General features: G+C 39.7%; 1 long non-coding RNA gene across 1 annotated transcript in view; it reads left to right on the plus strand.

Moving 5' to 3' along the window:
• Positions 1-7,500, plus strand: part of LOC138039170 (uncharacterized) — an 8,624-nt gene that overhangs the window by 815 nt on the left and 309 nt on the right. The window contains exons 2-3 of the long non-coding RNA XR_011130381.1: positions 352-462; positions 6,105-7,500. The exon at positions 6,105-7,500 is cut by the window's right edge and continues 309 nt beyond it. This is a non-coding gene — a long non-coding RNA (uncharacterized lncRNA). The remainder of the gene's footprint in view (positions 1-351; positions 463-6,104) is intronic.

Here is a 7,500-nt window from a genome sequence, read left to right on the forward strand (position 1 = left end):
CGCTAAAGAAAGAGACGGGTTGACAAGAAAGATTACTGAACAACATTTCTGCAAAGTACGTGGATTTAGTTGCAAGATATTCGTAATTTCTTTCTTTTAAAGCAAATCTGTTCCTTTTTCATACAAACCTTTAAAGAACACACCAGCACACGTAATATATTATTACACGCTTGGGCGGCCTGTGTAATGAAGGAAAACGAAAACCAATACCAGCACACGTTCTTATTCCCGCGCTTCCAGGAAGTCACATTTATTTAATTTTAACTCTGATTGGTTCAACGCTCATTTTGCACGTGTGGCAATCAGTCTGAATTATTCAAGTCAACAGAATCAACATTTGATTTCTTTCAGTTTCCGTCCACAACTCACCGCTGGCCAGAGCAGTTATGATATCAGTGTCTCAGGTGGTAATGCCGTCATTGGTGACAACAGCGCACTTAATGTTGGCACTCGAGGCCCAAGGTGAGTGAAAGGTACTTGTACAGATGTACAGAACTTTGTCAACATTGCGCCAGCTCCAACCATGCTTGCGCCAACCATATATATGTTGCCGGTAAAATCCGTTCTCAGCTGGAATCTGTTTTTACCTAGGTTGAATACGCATTCAGATGAATTAAAGAAACTTTTTTGGAGCCTAAATTAAGCGCAAAGAGTAATTAAGGTCGGGTTAGGATTAATTTTGGTTATTAGACATGGGTATCAATTGACTTATTATAATAAAGTAAATAATGAAAAGAACTGTGTTGGGTTGAGCATGTTCGTCGTGGTAGTGTAGCGATGAAGACACAGGACTATAGATCTCGAGGGTCCGAGTCCGAGCGCCGGTAATTGCATAGTACAGTTCTTTGGTCCCTTATTATGATGTAATGTTGAGACTGAATGGATAAGTGTATGAATACATGTATTCATACAGAAACCGATTAGGTAATACGAAACATTAGGAAAAAATGTCTCAGCAGGCTGTCCATCGTTTACAGTGGTGCTACTTTCCGAAATTCTCCATGAGGTATAGGCAGGCACACTCAGGCTATTATCATCTGATTCAGAAGGAGAGTAAGATGGCTGCCAGTCACACGTGCTTTAAATTGCTCCTACTATATCTGCACCTCATTGCTTCTTTTGAAAAAGCTGGTTCTCCTAAGTACCGTCCCAAAATCTGTGCTCGATCAGAAGCCTGTTTTGATACTTTCTGGGGCAGAACAAGAAAGGATGCATTAGATGACGAAGGATTCTGTTGGTTCTACTCTCAGGATCGAGGAGGTCGGCGCCATGTTGGCTTTGGTGCAAGGAGAGCATTTTGTATTACTCCTGAAATTTTGTATTACTCCTGAAAGCCACCGCGCACCGGTGGCTCAGTTGGTTGAGCACCGGGCTGTCACGCGGGAGGTCGTGAGTTCAACTCCGGCCGGACCAACACTCAGGGTCTTTAAAAAACTGAGGAGAAAGTGCTGCCTTTGTAATTACATCTGCAAATGGTTAGACTCTCTAGTCTTCTCGGATAAGGACGATAAGCCGGAGGTCCCGTCTCATAACCCTTCAATGTTCATAATCCTGTGGGACGTAAAAGAACCCGCACACTTGTCGTAAAGAGTAGGGCATGTAGTTCCCGGTGTTGTGGTCTGTCTTCTGTTGTGTATCATGGTTGGGAGGGTAAATGCTCGGAGATATTAGCTACACCAAGCTACTCTAAAAATCCGAGGGTAAATAAAGATATATGATATATGATATATGATATGATATGGCTGTCCCTGTCTCTTTTACTCTTGAGTGGAGATATTTGCCCAAATCCTGGCCCTCGTAATATCTTGGATCCGTGTGGGATTTGTAAGAAGCCAGTCAAAAGCAACCAACGTGGAATCTGCTGTGACTTGTGTAATGGATGGTTTCACGTAAGACGACAATGTCTGGACATGCAACTAGAAAGTTACAGATCATATGCTGATAATCTTGATCTCCAGTGGTTTTGTAACATCTGTTCGGAGCTACCAACGAACGAGAATGAAACAACTATTCTTCCAGGCGACTCAAACCTTAACTGAAATCGATCAATCGATGAATTTACTGCCATCAATCACAGTCTTTACGAGCACCCAGGTTTAAAACTTGGTCACATCAACGTTAACGGTCTGAAGGGAAAGCTATCGGAGATTTGTATGTTAATGGTTAAAACTAGTCTTGACATTCTTGCCATAACAGAGACCAAGCTGGCAAATGACACCACCGACGAGAACATTGGAATTGAGGGATATTTCACAATTCGTAACGATCGCGACAGAAATGGCACCGGGGTTCTATTGTACAGGTGTATTACAAGGACTCCTTAGCAGCATACGAGGAGCAAAAGATGGAAGTTCCTAGCACAATCGAAGGAGTATGGATAAATGTAAAATGCCAATCTCAAACATGGCTAATTGTTTGTGTGTACAGACCACCAACGGATCTTTCCTTCTATGGCACATTTAACTTCATGCTTTAGAAGGTCTGGTCTACAAGGAAAAATATTGTAATTATGGGCGACCTACACTCCGACTTGTCCTTTAAAAGGAATGAAGGTGCGGAATCTCATTTTGGCAGATGTCTTCTGCGTATTTTAAGATCATATGGGATGAAATGTATCATAAAAGAACCGACTAGAATTTCTGATGTAGCAAAACCCTTAATCGATTTGATAATTGTTAGCCATCCAGAGAAAATCACTTCAGCTGGTGTGTCCCACTTGGGAATATCTGACCACAGTTTTGTGTATGCAAATTTGCGAATGAGAAAGGAAAAGAGCCCCCTGATGATTAAGACCATAAATAATTACAGAACTTTCAACCAGCAGAAATTTAGAAACGACATCGAAAGCGCTCCCTGGAGTGTATGCGAGATTTTCGACGATATTGATGATCAGGTCTGGGCATGGCAACACCTTTATCAGAGAATAGTATCTGACCACATCCCAACCAGACAAGTGAGAAAGAGGAAAAACCAACTCCCATGGATAACCAACGAAATAAAGAAAGAACAAAACAAACGTTATCGTCTTCTGAAACTCTACAAGGTCAACAAAGATCCTCATACTTGGAGCCTGTATAAAGCTGCTCGAAATCGAGTCAAGAGACTGATATGTGACGCGGAAATCTGTTATTGGAGAGAGCAATTTGCAGAAAGTGAGAACAGTAAAAATTTTTGGCGAGTTGTAAGGAAAGTTCAGGGAAAAAACGCGAGAAAGCCAATACCTCCAGTGCAAGATAGCCATGGGAATATCTTGATGAATGACTACAACAAGGCTGAGGAAATGAAGAATTATTTTGCAAATATTGGAACAAAGCTTGCTGAAAAGTTTCATCATGATTCTGGTGCATCACTTAACCAGCCATTAGCATCTGTTAACCTTGGAACTGCTGTTCTGGATCAGGTAAACTTCTCCGAGGAACAAATTAAGCTGAATTGAAATTAACTCACATCAAACAGAAAACAGATGGTCCTGAAAAAATAACGTCGCACGATATGGCCGCGGCTGCTGAGTCACTTTTTGAAGGTCTTCTTAGCATCTTTAAAAATAGTATTCAATGTGGCATTTTCCCCAGTGTCTGGAAGACTGGAGAGGTCGTCCCAGTACACAAGAAAGGGATTAAATCAGACTGTGCCAACTACCGACCGTTGACAATGCTCAATTTGAACAGCAAAATTTTGGAGGACATTGTCTGTGATTCCTTAGATTCTCACCTTGGAACTAATGATCTTATACACCCAAATCAGTGGGGGTTCAAAAAAGGTGTCTCCTCTGAATCACTACTTTTGTACTTAACTGAAACATGGAAAAAGGCAATTGATGATGGCTATAAAGTTGGTGTTCTTTTTGTCGACTTTAAGAAGGCATTTGACACAGTCAATCATGTCATCCTTAAATCCAAATTGTCAGACTTAGGAGTCTCTGGTGTATTCCACGAGTGGATTGCAAGCTACCTTCATGAAAGATCCCAATATGTCAATGTCAACGGCGCAAGATCAAAGCTACGACAAATCGCTATCGGTGTTCCCCAAGGTTCTCTACTGGGACCCAGACTCTTTGCAATATATGTCTACTCAACGACCTACCAAATTCGTCGGAAATCAGATGTATCCATATGTTTGCAGATGACACTACTATCTAATATATTGGAAAAGAGGTCGAAGAAACTATTGATGCGTTAAACTACATTTTAAACGACTTCAGAGTATGGTGCTTTAAGAATCATCTGACTGTTCACACTGGAAAGACTGAGGCTATGCTGATTTCCAGCCATGCTTTTGTTGGTCCATTAAGACCTCTTATGTTCGGAAATTCTTACATTCACTTCACCACTAAATCCACTTGCTTAGGGGTTGAAATCAACTATAAACTGAACTGGAAACCCCAAGTTAAAGCACTGCATACTAAGTTTGGAGGAAAGCTAAAATTCCTGAAAAAGTTTAAAGCCCTTCCCTCAAGTGTCTTGGAAGAAATATATTTCAAAGGGATTGTACCAAGCATCACTTACTGTATCGCTATTTGGGGATCTTGCTCACCATCTGCATTTTATACTTTGGAACATTTGCTCCTGAAAGCAGCCAAACTAGTCCACAAACTCCCTACCGAAACTCCTGACACTGACGTTCTTGACCACTAGTCTATATTTACAAGCGTAGGCTCGCTTCTATAATGTACCAGGTCTATCATAATAGTTTACCTGATCAATTCACAGCCCTATTTGAAACACGCAACACTAATACTAATTATAATTTAAGGCGTATTAATCACTTCTTGCATGTACGGTACAATAGCAACATTGGCAGAAATAGTGTAAGGTATAGAGGGCCCATTGTTTGGAATTTAATTCCTGAAGCCATCAAGACCGCTTCCTCCTATCAACTTTTTAAACAAAAACTTAGACAGGCCTCAAAGATACTGGACCAAATTCAATTCGAAAAAGAGGCCTGTCTGATAACATCAAAACAATGAGATTTTTTTATATTTTTAGTTTTTATTATTTTCATTTAAGGTTTTTTTTGTAAATATAGATTTTAATTAAGTTGTTGGCAGGTATGTATGTATATATGTATGTATGTATGTATGTATGTATGTATGTATGTATGTATGTATGTATGTATGTATGTATGTATGTGTGTGTGTGGTGTGTGTGTATATGTATGGATGTATGGATGTATGTATGTATGAGACGCGTGAGACAGAGCTTGATGGAAGGTACAGGTGTTTCCACTCCTTTTTGGGGGGTTGAGAGCTGCTTAAACTAGGTAGAGTGCACGTTGAGTCTAGGTAAAATGAGGATCACCAATTTAACTTAGGTAAAAACGGATTCAACTTGAGACCGGATTTGACCGACAACATATATACGATCAAGTGAAGGTAGGATCCGCGCAGTTATGAAAGCAAATTTTAGCGATTGCGTAGAGAAGCCTAAAGAATTCAGCACTTCAACGGGGTTTGAACCCGTGACCTCGCGATACCGGTGCGGCGCTCTAACTAACTGAGCTATGAACTGGCGTTGGGGGCTGGTCATTTGTGGGTTCTAATGTGATAAACGAATCAACGAATGAAATGATATATGAAAGGAATCATAAATTGAACTGCGTATATGAAATCAAGTGAAGCTATGATGCTCGCAGTTATGAAGGCAATGTATCATTTCATTCGTTGATTCATTCATCGCGGGAACATTAGAACCCACAAATGACCAGCTCCCAAGGTCAGTGGCTTTATAGCTCAGTTGGTTAGAGCGTCGCACCGGTATCGGAAGTTCACGGGTTCAAACCCCGTTGAAGCACTGAAAATTTCAGGCTTCTCTACGCAATTGCTAAAGGGGGTCATAGCTTGATTTCACATCCGCAGTTCAATATATGATTCATTTCATATATCATTTCGTCTCTTGAAACATATGTACGAGTATAGTCGAATCACCCAACAAGAATCAGTGTTTGCGTCTGTTGTGATTATTTAACTTCACTCAGAATAACCATAACCACTTTTTCACTATGATTTATAATTTTTAGCCTTGAATATATTTTATTTCGTCTTTCCAGTGAATTTTATGCCAGTTAGGACTGTTCTAACCTTAATTGTACGATGTCATTAATTACAGTGGATTTCCAAGTGAAAGCAGTGAAGAGCAAGAACACAAGGACAATAGAGATAACAGAGTGGAAGATGTGGACTGATCGAGAAAGTATAGTGGCAGATAAAGGACCAACCACTAACCTAACAATCCCACACTAACTGTCAGCTGCTATTATATCGCATGGTATTACAAAAGAGCGTTTATTTGCCAATGTGATAAGCGGCTATGCCTTTGTAACAAAAAAAATGGTGTTGTAGTGCTGCTCGGGTAGGCAATTCTGGCCTGGCTGGTTTTTAGATTTATAAGTGTTTGCTATTTCTGCAATATGAACACAATTTTCATAAACAAGGAATGAATATTGCGGCACTTAAGCAGACAAATAATATAAATCAAAGAAAAAGAAATTTGTGCAGTACAGTAAAGCTTTGGTGGCTTAGACAGCACAACGTTAAATAGACTGGGAGATGGTGGAGAAAAAGTAATTGCCAAGAACTAAGTGCAAAGTAATTCACAATTCGTATTACGTAATGACATATCCTTAAAATAAAAGGAAATAAATCATATTAGCGGAAAAGTAGTTACCTTTCGCGGGCAAACAGTTCAAAACGCAAGTTTGGATGCTTACGTTCATCACGCAACTGAAAGCAGACTTGGTCACGCGGAAAAAAAAAGTGAAAATCTTGTCTAGTCTTATATTTCCAATCACCTGCACAATAGTATCAGTTAATAATTAATTTTCCAAAGTAAACCATAGAAAACATAACGGCAAATATTGTGATCAGCCTGATATTGCAAATTTGGGTTCGGTAGGTAGGTAGTTTCTTTTTTAAATTCAGATGGGATAATTCTTCATATTCTCCATACAGTCAAAGAAATAGTAGCGGCACCAGAGATATATTTTTACATCCTGACCCATTTGTTCGAATGGTGGATAACGCAATCCACTGGATAACTCAATTAGTTTTGCTAGTCTTTTCCCGCTGGATACTGATTTATTCGGTCTGGGTGAATAGCGTTAGCCACCTTTTGAACAACCGAATCCTGGTCTATTAATATGGACGTTTGCAACAAATCTTGTAGTTTTGCTCAGAGACCATCAGATTACATAGAAGGGGTTGCAAAGAATAACGACGGGATGCTCGTTGAATTACGTTTGATTATATGTGTAAAACGTATCAACCCAAATCTTTAAGCGGTTCGCTTTTAGAGAACCTCCACTCTTGCTACAGGAGAACTTTAAATCGAAGGGAACAACGTTTCGAGACAAATTTGTTCGAATTTTGCTTTAAAAAAAGTGTTAGGTTATATCAGGACAACTGTATTTTAAAATCGCTTATTTTCACTTTCAAATTTCCCGGCGCCATCATTTTCAACAATTTTGACTTTTTACGGTTGTTCTAACAACTTAAAGGGGCTAGGT

The sequence above is a fragment of the Montipora capricornis genome, chromosome 2 (genome assembly GCF_036669925.1).
Source record: "Montipora capricornis isolate CH-2021 chromosome 2, ASM3666992v2, whole genome shotgun sequence".
Lineage (NCBI taxonomy): Eukaryota > Metazoa > Cnidaria > Anthozoa > Scleractinia > Acroporidae > Montipora > Montipora capricornis.